Genomic DNA, 23117 nt, shown 5'->3' on the forward strand with positions numbered 1-23117 from the left:
ATTTTGCTGATAGAGAGAGTGTTGTGTGTGTGCCTGCTGCCCTTCGTGTGAAGTAATCGATGTGAAGCAAACTGTTTCGCAGATATCTGACGACGCTGCATTCATGTTTCAAGTGCCTGCTTGTTTGTGCCTCCACATCACAGCAAAGACATTACGTTGAAAGGTCGTCGACAGCCTGCTCTAGTGGCATGCGTAGGTAACGCTTTCATAGCGTACGTTTTATTTATGTTTATTGAACCAATATTATAAATCCCCTCCTGCTTCCTGAATTTCCTTAAGCATTTGAAAATTATTTCCACATTAACTTCTTAGCAAGTTTGCTCTCGCAATTTTTGACATATGTGTTAAGTTAATTAACATAAATACGCAACAACCATGGAAGACTGGGCAATAAAAACGTGCTAGCAAAGTTGACAGATAGACCTGTATTTACCGTAGTCCCCAGGTCGCATATCGCATCAAAAGGACTTTTTTCATATACAAAATATCGGTGAGCACCCTATAGCTTTGCTTTCTAGATGTACGGCTGGGATAGGGTTAACGCTAGGAGGTAATTAATGCCTTATAAATAAATTATTTCGGTGATAACGAGGTCTTTATAAAACAAGTTTTTCGTGGACAAAAATTGCAAGTTGTTTCGTGCGCATGCTAAGCTGTTTGCAGCAATTGTGTGCCCTTTTAGATATCACCTAGACCAGATGGAGCAGATAAAATAATTAGTTTCATTATCGTACGGCTCAATACGTCACAATCGACGATGCGCGGAGGTTCCTCGAAATAATTACAGCAGCCTAGCAGATGGAACCACATTTAGAAAGCAGGAATCGTTGCCACGCCCCCTGCCTCAAAATGATTTCTCATCCATTTCTACAAAGGTGCAGCGTCAGAGCGCTGTTGACGCGCGCGCGATAATTATGAACATATGAAAGACCTCGTGTATTATTTCAACAGACAAACGAAGTCTCACGTTTAAACAATTAACTTCAAGCGTGAACAAAACGAAGCCGACCGACAAAACAATTGCTATGTCTTAGCGGAGTTGAATTATGAGATATTGGGACAAGAAAAATAACTTTATTAGTTTTTATATTTGACAGCTATTCATTTTATTTTACATGAAGCTCTTTGCAGTTATTTAAGTGGAAACCATTTGAGTCGAATCATTGCCCTGAAGAGCTTTCACGAAATATATCTTTATCACAGCTATTCGACACAAGCGTAGTTTAATAAATGAACCTCGCCCGCAGTGATTAAAATCGGTTTGATACTCAATTCTACCACTTCTTATAATTCCCCGCTGGGCAATCATGACGTCACTAAAATATTTTTTCGCTTTTTGTCAATTGTTTGTTTTATTTATACTTTTTTATTTATACAAGTACCTGCAGCGCCCAGGGGCATTATAGCAGGGGGGGGGCAATAACGAAAAAAAATACCTAAAATGAGCATGTTACAATACCGAAAGTATACAGTAAAGCACATTTGTTTAACAATAAAAAGAACAACACTGAAAATGTGAGTGCGAGAAACAGGTTTAAAAGGGTGGAAAGCTACTACGACAAATTGGACGCCAGGAAAGACTGAAAATGTTTACCTGTTTTACATTGTGCTATGCTCTTAGGAAGACTATTCCAAAGTGAAGAAGTGTGAGGAAAAAAGGAATTACGGAACACATCAGTTCGACATCGCGTTACAAGAACTTTCAGCTTATGGTCGCGGCGTTCAGAGATAAAATGATAATTCTGAATCTGTGTGGTGCAGGATTAGACTTAACCATGGCAGTTACATCGCTATTGGGTCCTTTTACCGGCCTCCTGGTTCTTCTAGTCCAGAATCATTTAGTGAGTTATCAAGCTTTTTAACTACCATAAATAGTGATTATATACTTGGAGGAGACTTTAATATGCCTGCCGTTCACTGGAATAAGGGGAAACCTGTTTTGGCTGATTCGACTACCTTATCTCTAGCTTTTTCAGAGCTTATTGCAACTAATGACCTGACCCAATTCGTGACTGAGAGCACCAGACGAGGTCATGATAGTGAGAGTACCTTGGATTTGTTTTTTGCTAACTCTGAGTCATTGATTAAAGATGTAGTTGTCATCCCTGGTATCAGTGACCATGACAGTGTTGTGGCCACGTGCTCTACCACTTCAGTCAGATCTGCCCACAAACATCCCAGGAAAGTGTTTTCTTACGACCGAGGTGATTACACGTCAATTTCAAGAGAACTTTCTAGTTTCTACCCTCTTTTTTATGAAGTCATCCAGTCACTGGATATAGATGGAGCTTGGATTCTTTTCAGAGATAAACTAATGGCTTTAATTGAGCAACACATCCCTTCAAAAATTATTACACGTAGACGCCGGAATGATAAGCCATGGGTGGATAAGAAAATTCGGGCATTAATTAATAAGAAACGCCGTCTGTATGCCACATATATAAGAAATCACAAGCAGTCTGTTTTCCAGGAAATGCGCCAGATAAGCTACAAAATTAAGCAAGAAATAAAGGTAAATAAACATATTTATATTTCATCGCTTGATACAAGGTTAAGAGAAAATCCAAAAGAATTTTGGAAATTTATTAAAATCAATAGTAAAGAGGTGACCTCTGTCCCTACTTTGTTAGTTGACGAGAAGACAGTGTCCGACGATTATGAGAAGGCCTGCTGTTTCAATTTTTATTTTCAATCCGTCTTTACTGCCGCATTCTCCGGTGAATTGCCTGAAGCACAAGAAAAAGCCTACGAGGGCATGCCCGCGGTTACTGTCACATATAATGGTGTCCTCAAGTTACTTTCTAGCCTAAAAAACAAATCAGCCAGTGGGCCTGATGCCATCCCGTCGCATGTATTGAAAGCTTGCTCACAAGAAATTGCGCATTTCTTAGTAGCCTTGTTTAATAAATCACTATACAGCATTTCTTTACCTGCAGACTGGAAGGCAGCAAATGTCATCCCAGTCCACAAAAGTGGTCCCAAAAAGGCATTGCAAAACTACAGACCAATCTCTCTTACATGCATATGCTGCAAAACTATAGAACACATTATTTACAGTTCTGTGATGAAACATCTCCAAAACAATAATTTCTTCTCAAATGCTCAACACGGCTTCAGGCCTGGCTTGTCGTGCACGACTCAACTGGTAGAATTTTCTCATGATCTCTTTTATTATTTTGATCTTGGTTTTCAGGTAGACTGCATCTTTTTGGATTTCCGCAAAGCCTTTAATACCGTTCCTCATGCTTTATTGTTATATAAATTATCTTCTCTCTGTATACACCCTGAAGTAGTAGACTGGATTAGAGGTTACTTATCTGGGCGAACTCAAAATGTTGTAATCAATGGTACTAATTCAACGAATGTCACCGTAACCTCTGGTGTGCCCCAAGGGTCTGTCTGATAATTCTGTTATTTCTACTCTGTTATTTATATTTGTCTAATATTCTTAGTATATTCTGGTGTTTAACCGCTTCCGGAAAGCCCTTGACAAGTAGTCCAGTGCAGTTATGCTGCTTATCAGGTCCCTTTAGAATGTCTGTCCCCTTCCAAAAAACACCTACCAGCATTGAATGCGTATCTGCTGCTGACGCACCATCTGCCATGCATTTTACTTTTCCCGCTCCTACCACCTTTGGTTTTTTAAGTCCCGCGACCACCGCTTCCGGTTCATAAAACTTCATACCAATGTAAACGATTTTCACTTGTTCTCTTCTTCTCTCCCTCCCCCTCCCAATCCCTTACTCGCTATTATCCGGAAGTAAAACCGCATAGATACTCAGCCAGTGATTATCGCGAGGCCCCAACAAAGACAAATCCCCTTTTCAGCATGTTGGCTTGGCTTGGCTTCGTAAGTAAGGCTGACCCTCAAGCCTTGCTCATTTCTTTTTCATGCTGCATGCGTAGCATTTCCATCTCGTTTTACCCCGGGATAGCTAAAGTTGCTAAGGGGACTTTAACTTCGCTTGCTTTCCTTTACGCTCTGAATGCCCGGAACATACTGAGCATTTGAGAAAGGCCGATGCATGACAGAGCATTTGTTGACAAGCATTTGTTGAACTCTTACAAACTGTCTAACAAAGCATATTGTCTCGTTCACATAGCCACCAATGTTTGCTCTAAATATGCAAGATACGTTCCACGCCAGTCGTGCGGTTGCCCCAGAATAGGATCAATACCACGTAGAATTTGCTATTTGTCTTCCTACCCCTAGTCAAGGCATCTTGGCGACATCTTTATGGGTACCACTGAGTCTACAACGCCAAAACACTAAAACCTCTAGGCGCACAGTCGGAATGAGGCTAGTATTTACATCGCAGTCCAAAAGGCATCACTTGGCGTCCTTTAAAGTGCGTGATATCGAAGTGTCTGCGGAGCTCTCAAAAATATTTACTGCTGTTGAAACTGATATACCGCCAGTGGTGTCGAACCAGCTTTCTTGAGAGAAGCAGGTGAATTTTCGCAGCTAAAGTGCAACCCATACCGTGTACGGCAGTGAACGTCAGGCAGAAAACAAAGTGTTACGCGTTAGTTTCCTAGGAACCACAAAAGTGAACAGCAGAATATCGTTTTACATAACGAAAAAAAAAAAAACAATGCAAATTACGGCTAAGTATGTTGATTTCTTTATAAATACGTTGTTTCCAGCAGGCGGCTTTACATTCGATGGCTATACCAACATCTTAATAAGCATCCAATGTACAGGCATCGAGTGAACGCTAGAGTTAGCTCGGAAAACTATAGTCTCTTGTTTTATACTTTCTGTCGTCAGATGCACAAATCTTAGTCTAAATAAAGAGCTACTATTTCGTTCTTTGTCTTCATGAGGCTCTTGTATACGTTGTATTTCAACAATTTACCTATCATGAAATAAGACTACGAAGGGCTGAACACACGCAAGATCTGAAATCATGGTTTTATTGGCAAGTATGATTCATTCCACTGAAAGTTATCTCCCTTCAGTTTGACGTACAGGACGCAGTAGTGCTAAAATAAAAAGCAAAAAACAAGTTGATAAAAGAGACCTCATGGTTATATGGAAGGCCGAAAGAGTGTAATCCGGAAACAAATATCCAAGGATGGAAACGAATCTTGTTCTCGACCTGCACGAGAACATAAGAAACATATTTGACGTCCTGTTTGGAAGGCTAAATATACGCAAGAGATTCTAGCACTTGGTGGTAACAAACGAACTCTACCAGGCATGCATAAAAAGTTACAATAGTTTTTACTCTTGTATAAACAGAAATAAGAAACAAGTCAGGTAAACGTTTCTGGGAATTGCTGTCTGTTGTAAAGGTGAGGGTATAAGAAGTGACCACCATAAAGTTAGTTATTATACCAGGCATACGGAGCATTGCAAGTGCAAAAAGCATTGTGAGTGAAATTGCTATTTATTTCACAAAATTTGCAACGCCTGCCTTATGACGCGGACGTCACTTTTATCTTCTTTAGTATTTTCCCGATCTGCACATTACCAGAGACCGCAGTTCACGGCGAATCTGAATTACTGTGCAAAGCTCGTAGAAAGAGATGAAGCTGGTGAGGTGCAAATGATTTTGCCTCAGTTTCGAAGATTTTCTTTTTTTTCAGTACTGCCTAATATTGCTAACTACGGATGTTGCAAGCGTCCCTTCAAGACTCCACCGCGAGTGCCCAAGTGAGGCTGCGGCGCATACGCCCAAGTAGCGCAACCAAGGGTCATCAAGTTGAGAAAGGGCTTGGAAAGGAAATTTTACTTCGACCTACGAGAAGGAAGCAAGGCTTGAAGCAAGTATGAAAGGATAGCAATGTTCATGGGAGTACACCAGCGGCAGGGAAGTAGAGATGTTACGAGTCACTAATCAACAGGCTGAAGCCATTTGTTGTAAGCCAGTCATTATAGGAGGGGTAGTAAAAATTTAAATTTGTTCTTTGTCGGCCAAAGTGGCGGGGACAGCATCAATGTAGTAACTTTCTGTGAGGGAAAATTATTTTCTGCGAAGTCACGGCAGCAGATGAAATACTATGGAATAGAACGTGAACTTACCAGGGTAATCATATGTGTATCAATATCTGCAAGAAGCTATCCTTGTCGGATAGCGAAAGCGAAGCTCCTAAAGCATTAGTGTCGAGCACGGATGTGCTCAATGGGTCAGAAGGCTTCTGGTTCCACATACTGCCACAAATCCACCAATCCCTGTAAAGACTGCGGCATTAAGCAGCTTACTGGGCTTTTTGGCTTGACCAGCTCCTCCATTCAATAGCTTTGATGGGTTTATTTCGGAAAGCACACCCCCAATTAACCGTTTGTAAAAGTCAGGTTGTACCATGCTGAAGTGAGGTTGCTACTCATTTCTTTTCAGTGGAATAAGGGTATTTAGTCGTAGGCAGTGTGAAGGAAAACCAAGCCGATGTAGCGAGGCAAAAAGATTCAATGCCATCAATTTAGTGCTTGCCTCATTTAAAATTAAAACTGAGAGAGAGTATAGACTTTTGCATAGGGCCAGGAGAATGACGAAATATCTCCTGTTTGATTTGCTGGAAATCGGCTCCGCCCCCGCTTTAACAGTCCTAGCGCAACATGCCCACACCAGCCCAGAGAGCAACGTAGCGACGCCCATGCTGCCCTCGTTGTAAATATCTATAATCTGCGTGCAGCAGTATACCGTTGCGCCTAGAGGTTAGAGTGGGGCACAGGCGTCTTTGAACGACAAAAGTTACATGCTGCTAGACCAAAGGAATTAGAGTATTTTCTTTTTGGTGGTGGAAAACATGACGTTCAACTGGACAAATCCCTCCGATACGAGGGGATGGCCTAATGGCTCACAGACATCTTGTAACTATAAGCGTTACATTTAAAAATTCCTTCATGTGATGACGTGGCTGTCAATGGCTGAGTGACAGAGAAATTTATTCCTTCCTATTGATCTGCTGCTTGAAGAAATGACTGATCTACCATCAAGCCAACCAATTCCCTATAACCTTTTGAAGCATATGAAACCGCTAATCGTCCTCACTACTTTTTCGAATTTGGTCACAGCCATTGGTGACCTAAATTTCTAGAAACATGGAGCTGAAAGTGGCGGGGGTGCGCGACATCACGGTGGCTTCCGCTTTGTTCAAACAATGTTTTCCAAGGTGTCTAGGCACCCATATAAAACGACGATGGCAACATTCGTACATTGTGAGCTATGCGGATAAAACATTACATATTTCTTCCTATTCATCAGCAGCTGCGTGTCTTATTACAAGATGGCGTCATTGGGCCTGCACAGCAGATTTATTATAAGACTGCTATAATATTGACACTAATACGAACAATGCATATTAAAGCAGTAGCATTAAGGCACCTTCGCCAGAAAATCTGGCGTCAGCGTTTGAAACCAATCATCACGAGCATTTAGCTGGCGTGTTTTAGCTGGCAGATGACATGGCCGCGCATTGATTGGAAGTAGGATTACCTGACGTCACGTTCGCAGCGGCTGCCCACTTGAGTCTCTACTTTCGCACTGGAGGGTGATCAAAAAACCTCCGATTAGGCCTTCCGGGCTATTCAACCCTATACCGCCACAAACCAAGCCATTTCAGCAAATTGCAATGGATTGGGTTGCAAGTGTACCATGATAGCCACCAATTATCTTACCCGCTCCGCTGAAGCATATGCACTACCTAAGTTTAAAAGCAAACGACGCCAGGTTTTTCTTCGTGCGCGTTCTCCTGCTACATAGCGCCCCCGAAGTGCTCCTCGCGGATAGCGGTACAGGGTTTACAGCTCAGCTCACTCAAGCCATCGTGATCTACAGCCAGGCAAGGCGACTGAGGACGACCGCCTACCATCCGCAGACAAACAAACTTACAGAGTATTTGAATATATCTAACGCGGATTTTACTAGATGTTTCTTCGCAGCCTTTAACGGGTGCAACGGGCAGTCGCAGATCAACGATCGCTGAGCACATTAGCTGATATCGCCGCCGCCGATTGCTTAGTTTTTTGCCGCCAAAAGTAAACCCGATAAACACTTTTTTCGAGTGATACACCGGTCTGTTTGTGTGTGGCCTATTGCATTGCACTGCCACGTGACCAGATATGTGCCTACACTATCATGCCATACCGATAAAGGTGAAGCTGAAGTGTCGCCGATAATTCTTAACATTTTTCCACCCCTCACAATGCAAAAAGTGGAACGCTTAATTATGGTGTGCTCAGCGATATTATAGCCGGTTTTCTTTCATAAATATGAGTTGCCTAAACATATAAAAGTCATGAGAGCTCTCTTATCATTTCAGGCTATGGGATTCAAACGCGTGCCCTTTTGCTGTTCTTCATTTGAAACGACCCTCATTCGTCGAAGTATATAGATCCCATACCATATTTGTGTTGCGCATCCTTTCAACGCATAAGCAGCACCAGTCTCCTCACAGCAGCCTTTTTGTCACTTGGTCGACTTGACCTTGCTGGGTGCACTACATAGGGGGCAATATACCCAAGGGTGGTCGTGCCTTCTCTTGTGATCCACGCTGTGGGGACTGGTTACTGCACGGCCACTAATGTGGCGCAAGAATGATCTCTCACTAATTGAATTCTTCTTGTCACTGCCTTCAGTAGCCAGTGATGCGAAATAAGCCGTACTGCTGTGGCAAGGCATTAATGCAACATCAAAAAACGTTTGATAGCAAAATCCGCACTTATAGTTCAACTGGGCCTCGTTTGTGACAACGTTATCCGTTTTGACAGTGGAGTTACATTTCACGGAGACCTACAGTCCGTGTTCTCCGTTGCTTGAATGCCTTCGCTCTTCCCGGCTAATTTCTTGGAGAGTTGGAAATGAAACCGAAACAACCTTGTAGAGTAAACGCGAACGGGGATCAGCGGAAATAGAGTAAAGACGCTTTATTTATGTTCACGAAGAGCCGCTGAACAGAATGATTCGAAACTTTTAATGGATGCTCAAAAATTCCGTTATCCATGATGTCACAGGTGGTGGCGTCTGACAGTAAGTGCGCGTCGGCGCCGGAGTGCGAAAAGAGCACGAGCTGGTTTGATTCAAGACTGTACACAACTGCTTCAGGTCATATTTCAGGAGTAGCACATAACATAGGCAGCAGCGTACTGCAGTTCCATCTCTTCTTCACAGCATCGATCATTTGTGCAGCGCGTTGTTAATTAAATGAAACGTCCGTCAAAAACGGACGGCTTTCAGCTTCATCGCTAAAGTGCACGAATTTGCACCGCTTAAGTGCAGAACCGGGTGCCTCCAGGTTACCGCATAGATATCATGCTCGAGCGCTGCGGCCGACGGCACTTCGGTCGGGCGCTGCTTCGTTGTCATCGCTAGGCATTGTTTCTTTCGCATCGAAGCCATGGCGGACGGCGTTTTGGAATCGCCCGCTTTGCTGCGTCTCTAGCGTAGCCACTCGCGTACTCCTTTGCGCGATTCTTGCGTGTAGCTGCGGAAATCGCTGACAATCTGCGCTGCCGAAATACATGTGCCGATTTGCTTTGCTGATGTTTTGAGCCGTCGATTCAGGCTCGGACGATACGTGCACATGAGATAAAACGCGCGTGTATGTTACGCATTGGCACTTCCTAACGATGTACTCAAGGACTTAAAAAAAACGCCACACTATCCTCTTTGTTAATCTAAATTTTAAAGATTCGCGGACGAGTACTTCGTGGTAACCTGTAATCCGATATCGAAACTTTGTAGCGATCATCCGTCCGTGCTCTCGCCATTGATACGTCTTTACATTATATCGTTATTCACGACAAGAGATGCTTCTAGCCGACCATCATGAAAGCGCTCCTGGATAAAAATGACATGTTTACACGCGTGCAACTGGAACGCTTGTCTGCCAGCATCTATGCAGAGTCAATGTTATCACGTCAACTCTCGAGCAGACCGGCCGCCGTTAGTCAAACCGCAGAACACGGTACCAAAGCTACTGACACCGGATACTGACCCGGTAGTGCGAGGGAAGAAAAGGGTCTTGTCGAAAGCCGTACTCGGCAGAAGGGCACGATAATTTGCGCTCATTGGGACATGGATATGAAAGAAAGTGGTCTTCCGCAGCGGCCCCCAGTGTGTATTGACAGCAGCCTGCCCACCTGCAGACATGCGCGCGCGAACGCCCCGAGTCATTCGGGCTGCTGTAGCACACAATTCCGAGAGGTCAAAAACTGAAGAAACCGGCTGCCGATGAAGACACGAGAAAAGTTTGAAAGCTACGCAAACTCAGACGGGACGGGAAAGGCAAAGACCGATGAATGCGTGGGCGACGCTTGTGAAATCAGGCGCGACAACGGGAAGTCTGAAAACCGAGCGTCACCCGATGAAGCTTCGTGGCCGGGGCGGAGTTCCCGAGCTGTTTTCTTTGTTTTGTTTTTTTTCTGGTATCGCCGAGTGTTGAGTTGAGCGGGAAGAGGAGGGGCGCCATTTTTAATCGCCGATATATCCTGTGTTAATGAAGCTAGCTGAAAAATTCTTGCGATGAATTGACTTGTGAGGGAGTTCTTATCTCTCGACCGATTTGTTTTACCTCATTTTAGGCATTTAGGAGAAAGGAAGCGCGCAGAGTGGGTGAGATAAATAACTCGAGCTAATGACATTACAGTGGAAATCAAGAAGAGGAAATGGGCAGGGCATGTAATGCGAAGAGAGGATACCCATGGCCGCTTAGGGTAACGAATTGGATTCCAAGGGGAGGAAAGCGCAGCAAGGGGTGACAGAAAGTTAGGTAGGCGGATGATGTTAAGTTCGCAGGGGTCAAGTGGATGCAGCTAGCACAGGATCGGATTAGTTGGAGGAATATGGGAGAGGTCTTCGCCCAGCAGTGGGTGTAAACCGACTGATGATGATGGTGATGGTGGTGGTGGTGGTGGTGGTGGTAATGGTGTTCACCTTCCTCACTCTCGTCCATAGCAGCGGATGTAGCACGATCCATATACCGCGATTCTCATGTGAACGTGAGCAAAAGGTTAGGGTGCGCCTGTACTAATAAACCCTCTATGTGCTGCCAAAGGTGCTGTCACTGCCAGAACCGAAGCCTTCGTCAAGCTACCAGCAAACCAGTAAAAGCCAATGGAGGGTGCGATTACAACCAATAAACGAAAGAAGCCAGTAGCCAAATAAACAAAGGCAAATAAGAGAATTTCTTTTTTTAGATGTTTATAGAAAGTTATATTGTAATTTTTGAATCGGAGGCGCACAAGTGATTTTGAGGCCAAAAAAAACAACCATACGCCGCTTTGTGAATCCGAACCCAAGGCATCAGACACTATCTTATCGTGCTTTACTAACTCGGCTACAGTGGTAATGTTCAGTCTGCCTTCGCAGGCATTTATGTTTGTGTGTAACCAAGCATTAAAATATTGGGATCCTTGGAGGAGGGCAAAAACGGACATTCGTTTTTCTCGTTTAAGGATATATCCGCAATAATGCAAATTCGAATAAACAAAACGGTTCAATAAATGCTCAAAAAATAAAATCAACTTTTTGTCGGAAACATTTGAAAACAAAAGCGAAAACGAGCATTATCACGTTAAAAATACGTAAGAAAAAAAACGTCAGTCGTAAACAATAGTCACCGCATTGTGCTGTGTCAGTTCTACGCATTGCAAGTGCATGTTGCATAACAAAGCTGGAACGATTGCAGTAAACCTTATTTGAAACAGACCGGTATAATTAATTTGTACTTGTTAGTAATACGCTTAGGCATTCGCTAGGACCAAATGACAGAAAGAATACTTAAGTACGGAATTGCGAAATGAATCATCGGGTTTGCGAAATTGCGAAATGCGGAATTGCGAAATGAATGCACGTTCGGGATTGGCTAGCGTTGTACTAGATTGCGAAATTTAAATGGAAACGCGTTGTACTAGATTGCGAAATTTAAATGGAAACAGTATTATGAGCTTTCCACTGACGATGAGACTTCAAACGTTTTTTTTTTCTTTTTTTTTCCTTTTTTTTTTGCGGCCAGCACTTTGTTTTTTGAAGATAACTTTTCACGACTTTATCAGGAGTCAAAACGGTGGTTTATACTGTCAATAAACACGATCGCCTTTCCTTTCCGCCTTCTACCTCGGAATTTTAGCAGCTGTGAAAGAAAATCTCTCATTTGAGCCTGCTCTAAAGTAGTTCTGAGAATGTTTCATATGCAAGAAGTTTATTACTTACTGTATTGGCATTTAGGCTTGTTTTATATATAATAGCTATCTTGGCACTCTATTCATAAGCTATGCATATATATGTGCTTGCCAATTTAGAAGGTAAATATTAACTTAGGACGTCATACTTTCCTTCCATTAACGCGAATTCAATGCGCAATAAGTTCACGCGGGCAGGCCCGAACACTCTCGTGTTCTAATTTGGATCAAACTGCCGGAACTAAGATCCTCGTCATGTTCTTGAGCAGAACAGTGTTCGGAAGTGAGGCGAAGTTATAACGCAAGTATAATGGAAGAAGGTGAGCGAAACCAACGCGAGCACAAGGTAATGTATTCTTTATATTATATGGTGTTGACTGGAACCTATTTGTGTAATATTCGATAATGATTGAACAACATAGCACAAAGACAATGTTTATGCTCATATGTTTAGGTGTTAACTTCCCAAACCGACTCAGGCTTTGAGAGATGCCTTAGAGGAGGGCTCGGAAAGTATTGGCCAACTGGGACTCTTTAACCTGCACTGACATCGTAGTTGTAGGCCGTCATTGCACTCGCCACTGCTTCGGCGGTAGACAACGGCTGTTGTTGCGGCGCGCGTCTTTCTCTCCCTCTTCTTTTTCATTTATTCTCTATTTTCTCTTCTATCAGCACAGGGCAGCAGCGGTGGCTCATCTGCAGAGCCAGTAGCAGGCCCGTGCATTTTCTTTTCCTTCGAGATCTTGCACTTGCATAGGGGAGCTAGAATTAGATATCCACCACCACACAAAGCCCTAACAAAGGAGGAAGCGACCGGCTGGCGCAGATTACAGACCAACTCCTTTCCTAACCTACACATACTTAATAAAATGTTCCCGACACAATACAGAGCCACCTGCCCTTGGTGCGATGCCACACCTACACTTTATCATATCACGTGGGAATGCGAACGCAACAAAGCATTCCACCAACACGAAAATCCGAGTGCGGAGCAATGGGAGAGTCGGCTCACCAGCAGCGAGCTCGCGACCCAAAGGGCCTTAGTGCAGCACGCGACTGATGCAGCACGACTCAGTGGAGCCTTGGAATAGGGGCCCACCCTTGCTGACGAGAAGTCTCAAGTCGCCAGCGCCAGAGAAGACGACGGAGACTTCACAACCGCGAAACCCTTAAAATATTCAATAAAGTTTTCACTCACTCACTCACTCCTTCTTCCTACAGCCACAACAACAACGCACACTAGGCGGCCGCCTTGCCTTTCACCTCTACTGAAAAGCGGTCGCGTGGCCCGGATTAAAAGAAGAAAAAAGAAACACGCGCCGCGTGCGTCCAAATCCCGACCTCCCAAATTTGTCTGTACTCTCACAGTTAGGTTAGTCACAATCATAAATTCCTGAGAGTAGAAGACCGAGTAGCTGTCACTGTAGCTCATTTGTTTTGCCACCGTAAGTAAATTTCAAAGGTACTTTGTTCGAATTCGAATAGCGACATATGATTCTTGTTCACTCAACAATAAAAAATAATTTCTATAGAGGTGAAGGCAAGTGACCTACCACAATTTTCGAAAATTCGCTGTAGTATTGCATGTGTTATATTCAGCAGCTGACTTCAAGGAGTTGTATTTCATTACAACTGGCATTACAAATCCCTACTTAGTAGTAAACGCTAATACGAATGCAAGAAATCAGGACTTACCGCTAAGAGCTCGGATATCCACAGTCAGAAGGCTGGCACAGCGCCTTATCCATCTGTGCACGTACGTGCTGACCCTCTGCTTCCATGAATTCCAGCAATTGCAGGCCACTGGGGAGGAGACCACTCAGTGCGGCAGCATCAGGTTTGCTCTCTAAAATAAGTGAGAACAAAAATGAGTGATAAAATTATTTCACGCACTAATATACATAGCTATAGAAGTGCAACACATTGTGCACGTTTTGCTAGCATAATAGGCAACGTGTATTATTTCTGTCGTCATATCTTGAACAAAAAGGTCCTTTCATCTGGCTAACAGGCAGTAATAAGCGCTATATTTTTTAATAAAACATAGAACTCCGCCCCCCTGTCTGGTTGAGTTTAAATAACAAACCTGAGTGCTGATCGAGTGATTGATAGCAAGAGGTAATCACATATGTAGCCTGTTTATTATGTTTGTATCTTTGTAAGGAAAGGAAGATGTGGAGAGTATTTCATCCACTTACAGTTAGGAATGGTTCGTCAGCGGAAGTTGGGTTACGTGGCAAATCTTTAAAAGAAGTCGCCTTATCTATAGGTGCAAAAATGGTTATTCGAGTCCCTCGTTCATCGTTGGCTTTCTTTTTTACCTCATTTAGCGACACGGTAAACTATAATCAGAGTTGAAAGTGTAAACGTGATAATCCGATCAGAATGAGTGTTTTACTGGCTTCGTTTCTTTTTTGTCCTTAAGTATGCACAGCGTACGATCGACTTTAGCGCAGTGCAATTTTGGACAGCTCATTGTAGGTGCGATAATTTATGGAACCTCTCTCTTATTAGCATTCGTTTGTTTAAAATTCGCAAAAACGAAAACACTCTACATGTTTCTTTCTAATTTTAGCGAGGAAAAAAATGTCTTGTACATCTTTCCTACTCTGTAGGAACTGTATCCTTAAAAGCTATCCCTCTATTTTGAAAATGAAAGTTACACGCAACACGTCTACCGCTTACACATGCAGTCAATTAATCTTCACAAATATTCAAGGCACTATGCCACTCGTTCTAAAATTTGAGACCCACAGAACAGAAACGCTAGTTTACTCCTATCGATCTGTGCTGTGAAATGAGCAAAACCTATAACGGCCTTGAAAAGGTTCGACTATGCGGGTTGCCATCTCTGCAATTTCCATTGTTGTTGTTGTATCTTCGTATCCTGCGCTGCAATAATACCTTTATCTTCTTCTAACAAAGTACTTAGGGCAAACCACTTATTTGGAACTACCTAACTGCGTACTCCAAGTCGCTCTGAGCTACGCACGCGACATCTAGCGATAACCGCGTGGTAAGAGGCCAGCTATGAGTAAGCATGCAAGGCCAAACAGACAGCACTGCCTGTCTCTTCGTGGCTGGCTAGCCGCCACCGATTCGCCGCCTGCTATCGTCGTCAGTGCGCGCTCAGCGCTCTAGTCGCCAATACAAAAACATTGATGGTGGCTTAGCTTGGTTAAGCCTCGATATCAGAAGCGAAAAGCTTCGGCGATGCCATGGCTTAGCTCGTGGTTCCATAGCGTAGTCGGGGCTTACGTTGTTTTTCACGGTTGCATCTTATAGATATTCCATGGCTTATCATCACGGTGAAACGCTGATTACAGCTGTACATCACATAAGGTTAAACTTTAGTCTGAGTCCACATCATCGTCACCATTACACTTCTGTATAGACATAAACACAGCCCGGTGAAAGCGCGCGGCACCGGCTAAAGGTCAACCAGCGGAGTCGCGGCGGCTTCGACCACATGCTCCTCTTCTGTGACGTCATGGTTTGCGCATGCGCAGCTGTGGCTTTTGATTGATTGATTGATTTATAGGAAGGGAAAAGGTGCGGTAACTGTCTCACTTGTTTTCTGTGGACAGCTCGACCACGCCGTAAGGGAAGGGAGGAAGGTAGGAGTGAAAGTGGCAAGAGAGAAAGAGGAGCCGTAGTGGAGGGCTAGGGAATAATTTCGACCACCTGGGGATCTTTAACGTGCGCTGACATCGCACAGCACACGGACGCCTCTTCGTTTCTCCTCCATCGAAACGCAGCCGCCAAGGTCGGGTTTTTTTTGCGAAAGCACCTATTCGGAAAAAACTACAGAACATTTTCTGACGTTACGACAGAATGTCTGTGCGGTTTTTGACGGGAAACCTGTTGTGACAACAGAACATTCTGTCTTACACCAGAAATTTCTATAGTTACAACACAAAAGTGCTACAGAACTACAGACAACAGAAATATCTACAAAAAAACTACAGAACTACAGAAAAGTGCTACCGAACTACAGAAAAATCTGATGGGTGCGACAGAACTATAGGATATTTTGTCGTATTTTTGATACAATTTTGTTGTTTTTTTCGACTGGGCAGTACTACGCCATGTCTAATCGCTCGTCGCTGTGTGCCGTGTTCGTGTCCGTGTCCATGACTGCGGTCCTCTTTCTGGAGCTGCCAACTTGGATCTTTCGTTTCACATGGGACGGTTATGTCCGACTCAGCCTTCCTGGACCCTTGCATTCGCGTTACCCCTATAGGCCACTAAGGAATGTTCATACGGCTTTGTTAAAGCGGGGCTTCATATGTGTTTCGAACGACGGAGCCCAAGCGAGACTCGGAGTTGACAAGCATAGTAAAGCTTTTCGCTTCGAAAGAGGAAGACAAAAATAACCAGCGGCCCGCTTCCATTTAACTATTCCTCGGAATAGTTAACTCCGAGTTAACGGCGCAAACCCAGAATACGGACCCTGGTTAGTTGTAAGTGTCCACAACTCCGTGGAGTCCACTCAAAATCATAAGACTCCTTCTTTCCTCAAAACCTCATTTAAATAAAAATAGCGGCTCTGTAGCTGAATCTCCCTGCTGCCTTGTGCGGACAGAAGAGAAAATAGAAAAAAAAGAGGGAGTGACGCGTCTCAAAAGGCGTCGTCCGCCACCGAAACGTAGCGGGTGCATTGACACCATACAACAAATAAACATGCGGTGGCAAGCTAGCCCCCGCCGCAAGCTCCAATAACCTACCGTTCCCAGCCGCGCAGGACCAGGAGCAGCCCAAAATGAATGGAAAGGTCGTGTGCTCTGCGATTTCAGTTGCAGTTAAAGATCCCTAGGTGGTCGGTGTTGTTGTGACTGTAGGAAGAAGGGAAAGAAAATACACGGCTCTGCTACTGACTCTGTAGCTGAGCCGCCACCGCTGCCTCGTGTGGACAAAAGAGAGAAAGTAGAGAAGAAAGAAAAAGAAGAGGGAGAGAAAGCCACGCGCCGTAAAAGGAGTCGTCCACTAAGTGGTGGCGGGTGCAATGACAGCCTACAACAGATAAAGGTTCGGTAGCTGGCTAGCCCCGGCGCAAGCGGCTTGACCTACAGTCCCAGCCCCATAGGGCCAGGATCAGCCACCCTTCACCACCTCCCCCCCAGGTGGTCAAAATTACTCCGGAGCCCTACACTATTGCAACCCTTTTTCTTTTCGCTTTCACTTCCACCTTCCTTCCTTCCCCTACGACGTGGTTAAGGTGTTCACAGTAGTGTGACAGATACAGCGCATTTTCCTTTCACGTGCACTAATTATTATCATTATCTTGAGGTCGAGTCAAAAACAATGCTCCATTATAGAGCAGTCTCTCTACATACTGTACTCTGAAGGACGTCTGGCGAGCTAATGGCAAAAGTTGGGAACTCAGACTAGGAATGGTGTTTCTTCAAGGTTTAGTGGAATCTAAAATGTTGACGTAAAGTTGTAAAGCGGGAGTAATTATTAATTCGAAAGCATTACTTCGCTATGTTCACAGATTTCTGTTCGCAGACCGCGTCCTCTGGCCGTGTTCGGAGGCCGTGTCTGCAGAGGATGTCCGCAAAATCATGTCCGCAGCAGTTGTGAGTAATTGAGAAGTGGCAGAGGTTAGTGAGTGGTGTAAATCGATAGAGCATCACGTAATGCTGTTTCCGACAAAATAATTGAGTCAATAAGTTAAGTAATTATCAAAATAAGTGGTTCACAGGAAAGGAAACGTGCAGTATCTGCCACACGTGTTCTGTGGACACCTGAACCGCGCGTGAGGGAAGGTAGGAAGGTGACAGTGAATGCGAAAAGTGAGAAAGGGGTACCGTAGTGGATAGGACGTCAAGGATTTGACGTCACGCAACCGGAAGTAGTGCCAAGAAAAGGCAAAAGAAGGAATTGGCGCGCAATTTGAATCTACCAAAGACTAAAATGGGCAAACAAGAAGTGATTTAATCAACTAGAAGCAACCAGAAGCTAACAACAGCAGCATCCGTGCTTTCGCATTACTCCAGTGCAGATTCTGCAATGCTCTTTAATTTTTTTTACAATAAAACACGCTCTCGTGCTGGAAGTTGTAAATGCTACAAGTGCCCATCGACGCGTTTCCATCATCACTAATTTGCAATGATTCAGCGACTTAAGCACGCTGCATCATGGAACGAATGACAACCGCTATCAGAATGAGTTACTCTTGGCCCTACGGGGATGGGACTGGTTGGTCACCACCGCTTGCTACGGGGACTAGCCAGCCTCCGAATTTTCGTTTGTTGTAATTGCACGCGCCACCGCTGCGGTGGTGGACAACGCTTGTTGTGACGCGCGTCTTTGTCTCCCTCTTTTTTTCTTTCTTCGCTATTATATCTTCTGTTCGCACGAGGCAGCGGAGGTGGCTCAGCTATAGAGCCACTAGCAGGCCGGTGCATTTTATTTTCCTTCTTCCTTAGCTACAGCGCTTACTTCAAGCTGATTACTTTGATGAAGCAGAACCGCCAAACGCACAACGCTCTTTCGATTAACATACCAATGCGCAGGATCATTGCCTAGGTCGATTTCCCTCTCCGCTTCACTATAAAGTTGAAGCACCAAAAATCAATGCTCTAGGAACTGATTGGTACCGCAAGTGAGCCTTAAAACTTAAAGCAAACGATAGCTCTGATACTGCCACTGACGGTCGAGTGGGGCGATGGACCGTTATCGTCCGAGATAGCACACGCGGAGCGTTCTGTCGCTGCTCGAACATCGTACCTCGTCAGGTAGCGCTCGCATTAACCGAACGCTCCACGTGAACTATCTCAGACGATAAATGCCCATCGCACCACATTGGCTGTCAATGTCGCAGTCACTGTCATCACGTGTGTGGTATCTCCCCCCCCCCCGCAGTCCCGTGTGCTCCAGTGAACTGATTTACGGGCGAGCCTCATACATCCTGGTTCTTCCTTGTAACATGTACACAGCTTTCATGTTTACTTACCCTATACTTTGTTCCTGTAGCTCACCTCCGATTTCCCCTCCCTGTCACTTACTTTTCCTTTACTTCCAAGACACCGGTTCAGGCGCTTCTGATGATTAGATAGCAAATAAAAGGGATGGCAAACTTCCGTTTGCCATCCCTTTTAAAACTACTTAGTATTACTACTCACCTCGACGAACGCAAACGCATGCTGCCTAAAAACAGCTTGTATCTATAGACTAATCCACACGGAACTATGTATATACCACATCACTTACAAATCAGCGTGACACATCGTTAAACCCCACAGAAACAGAATACCAGACATAAGGTCCGGGATAGCGTTTCACACACTAAAGCAGTTTTGTCTGTTTAAAATTGCAGCTCTTTGGCGCCCGTTCCTGCGTTTCGGGTCATCATCGCCGTCGGTTTCGTAACCATTTGACGTCATCGGTCGTGACGTCATGACCTGGTGTGACGTCATCATGACATCAATTCCGGTCTTATCTAATAATCGGAAGTGATAATGTCATCACATCCTGTCATGAAGTCATGACTGGTGATAACGCTGCCGGGAGATTCACGCGGAAGTAGCTGCGAAGAACCAAGACCTCTTTGCCAGCTTCTGATCGCGGAGGTCCCGGCTCACGTCTCTTAGGCCTGCGTGCCGAGGGCGGATACTTGGGGCCTCCTTATCTAGTGGAATAATAAAGCTGTTAACACATGAAATCACACGCATATACGAAGCTGAGACCGCCGGGCAATCGATCCAGGAGTCCATGCGGCATCTTTCATTTGGCGGGTCCTCGAACGCCGCTTCACAGAGAATATAGGAATAGACGCAGCCCAGCTGGCAGCGACATTAAAAATTGGTTGACTTCAAAGAAAAGGTGCAGTATCTGTCACAATTCTGCGCGGACACCTTCACCGAGCTGAAAAGAAATGTAGAAAGGTGGCAGTGAAAAAAGAGAAAGAGGTGCCGTAGTGGAAGCCTTCGGACGACCACAAAGCTTCCTTCAGAACTGTTAGTGGAGCGTTTCTTGAAGGAATCTGTGTGAAAAAATTACCGACGATTACGTTACTTCCTAATGCGAAATTTGAGCGCAGCAAATAAGCTGTTTCACCTTTTCGATAGATTGAGGCAAAGAAATCGAGCAACACATGTATGCGCTATCGCAGAATTTTTTTTTGTGCACATATACAGATCCGCCGCCACCGATCTGGCTCTCTGATTGCCACCGCACAGGGGTTGCATTGGAGGAGGAGCGAAGAAAGGAATTAAGTTCGAACCGGCGCTTTGACAACCGGAGACTCGCAGGAAGAGGGGGGAGGGGGGCGGCGTGTACACCCAGCGGCAAACGATGGGGGCAGAAGCGCGCGCAGCAAGCGGACAACGCGATAAAGGGAGGAGGGAAGAGATAGCAGCGACTGACTGATGCTGCTGACGCCGATAGTGAGTCAACCCCAGCTGCGGAGTTGGTTTCAGGGACAACGCCGCCGATGCCGACGCAAACAATATGATACCCTCGCTTCCGCAGCGAGAACCAGGTCTAGCCGTGGGAAGGTGGTCACGTATTCGTCGACGTGCCGGGGCCTACGTGAAATAACCGGCGCGTCGGCAACTGAAGTTGCCCCACAGGAACAGGGGGAGGGGGGGACCCTCCCTGCCTCTTTCTGCATGGCGGCGACGGTGTTCTATACAGTCACGTTATCTTGACTCTCAAGCGCCGTCAGCGGCATCCAGCGGTATCAGTCGGTCGCTGCTAGCGCTGGGAGGATGAAAGGGGGGCGGTGCTGGTTACGAGGCCGACGACGACCCCGACGCGAAACCCAGGAACGGACACCAAAGAGCTGCGCTCTAAAATTAAAAACCTTTACTGTAATTGTGCATAAATGTCTTGCTCGAAATCTTAGCCTCAATCTTCAAAAAAGGTGAAACCGCTGATGAGCTACGCTCAAATTTGGCCCTAGATATTAATGTAATTGTTGGCAATTATTTTTATGATTCTTTTATCATGTTTTTCCTATGGCCTGCCGTGCGATGACGTCAGCGGTAAGCTTGAACGCCGTTTCTTAAATTACCATGCTTCCCTGTACGCGTTCTGAAGGTGCTGTTGGCGTACACTCCACGGTAGATTACGCATGGCGTTTTATACACACGTAAGAATTGTTTCACTTTCTTTTTTCATTCATTGTGGATTTTAGCTTTACAACGAACAAAAACGCCGACACCGGCTTTTCTGTGAGCCCCGTCGGGGTGGTGCAGTGGTAAGACGCAGGACTACTGTGCCCGAGTACCCGGGTTCGAACCCGAGCCTGCGTTTCGATGGAGCCGAAACGAAAGAGGCGTCCGTGTGCTGTGCGATGTCAGTGCACGTTAAAGATCCCCAGGTGGTCTAAATTACTCCGTAGCCCTCCACTACGGCTCCTCTTACTCTCTTTTCACTTTCACTGCCACCTTCCTCCCTTCCCATACGGCGCGGTTGTGGTGTCCACAGAAAACAAGTGAAACAGTTACCGCGCCTTTCCCTTCCTGTGAAGTAATTATTGTTATTATTATTATTATTTGTGACAGGTGTCCGTTACGCTCTCGCGTAATATTGGTTAAGTTAGAAGAAAACAATTTCATGAATAAGTTTTTTAGCATTGGAACTACAAACGTAGCAGGTCAACAATCAAGATTACGTACTTCAAAGTTCAAACCTTCTCCTCTGCCAACCTGCCCCCCTTTAAATCGGTTCTCAAAGCACACAGTTAGACGGGTTTATTTGAATAAGAAACTATCATTATGCCTTAATAAATTACATACGATGTCTCAGACATTGCAATAAAGAGTAATCGAGTTGGAATTCAAGAAATACTTGCTTTTTTCTTTCATGCTTGATGGCTCTACCTTCAATTTCACCTTCCGCTTCTTCGTCGGCTTGGCTTGCAGGTCGCTAGGAATGCCTAGCTTCACGTCAGGAGTTGTGCCGTAGTCGTCGCGCATGCCCAAGGAGACGCTTTGAATGCAGTCCGCTACCTCGGTTTGCAGGGCAACCCGTACTCGCCTCTCCAAAGATTTTCCCGAACAATGAAGTGCAATCACGTTCTGTCCAAGGCAGTGCATAACGTAGACCACGTTCCCCTCCGGTTCTTGCGTGAGCAGGCAGCCATACAGGTTTACGGAGTGCACTAGCCAAGCGAGAGCCGTCTTCCGTTTGCCAAGCTGTAGAGCATACGCCAAGCGCTGCAGAATGGCGGCAACTTCTTCCAGCGTTGGTTGAGTACGGAAGCTGTACAGCTGCCATTTAGGGGGAGATCTGTACCGCAGCGTCCAACAGCGGAGCCAGGCTATTCGATTGAGCTGTTTCAGCTCCGGCGTGACTGCTTGTACAGCTTCGCAAATAGTACCTGTTAGGCAGTGCGGCGCCAAATCACGCAACCGCGGTATCCATGACAATCTGTCCTCGTCCAGGGAAACTAACTGCTCTGTTTTCAGGTCATCTAACAGAATACGTAATCTTTTGACTTCTTCGACAGCCATCACTGAATGCAGGAATGAATTGAATGCAGGCACCAGGAACACTAAGCAAAGGCTTGAAATTGTCTTTGCGATGCTGTCCCACTGTTCACTGGTGTGCATAAGGAAAAGGCTATTCGATATTGTCATTTCTAACGCTTGGCTCTTTTCTTTGAGGCAGTGATAAAAAATGCAACTGTTTCTTGTCTAATCTGAACGCGCGATCTTCATTTCTTTAATGTATATTCTTCGTAATCATCGCCGTTATATTTGTTTGCGCTTCCTTCCAAACCAATGGTAATACCTTCGCCAGTCCTACAGCGTCCATTGTAACTAACCTTATCATGGGATATCATGTGTGTTGAAAGTTTCCCTTATCAAAGCTTTTAAGTAAGGAAAGAGTTACGTAGGCAACGCTTTCGTATAGGAGGATATGGAGGAATTTTTTTTTCAAGCCGCATATGCGAGTATGTTCACAGCTTTGAACACCGGGTAAAAGGTGACGGCCATAGTTACATTTTCATAGCGTAAATGTGATTTGAAGGGCGCAT

General features: G+C 44.9%; 1 long non-coding RNA gene across 1 annotated transcript; it reads right to left on the reverse strand.

The window, feature by feature from the left end:
- Positions 1 to 4954: 4954 nt before the first annotated feature.
- Positions 4955 to 22681, reverse strand: LOC146174413 (uncharacterized). The gene is made up of 3 exons (XR_014702155.1): positions 21926 to 22681; positions 13823 to 13969; positions 4955 to 5102 (listed from the first exon to the last, which is right to left on the reverse strand). It is a non-coding gene; the product is annotated as an uncharacterized LOC146174413 (long non-coding RNA).
- Positions 22682 to 23117: the final 436 nt, after the last annotated feature.

The sequence above is a fragment of the Amblyomma maculatum genome, chromosome 11 (assembly GCF_055883805.1).
Source record: "Amblyomma maculatum isolate TAMU_Amacu chromosome 11, ASM5588380v1, whole genome shotgun sequence".
NCBI classification, from domain to species: domain Eukaryota; kingdom Metazoa; phylum Arthropoda; class Arachnida; order Ixodida; family Ixodidae; genus Amblyomma; species Amblyomma maculatum.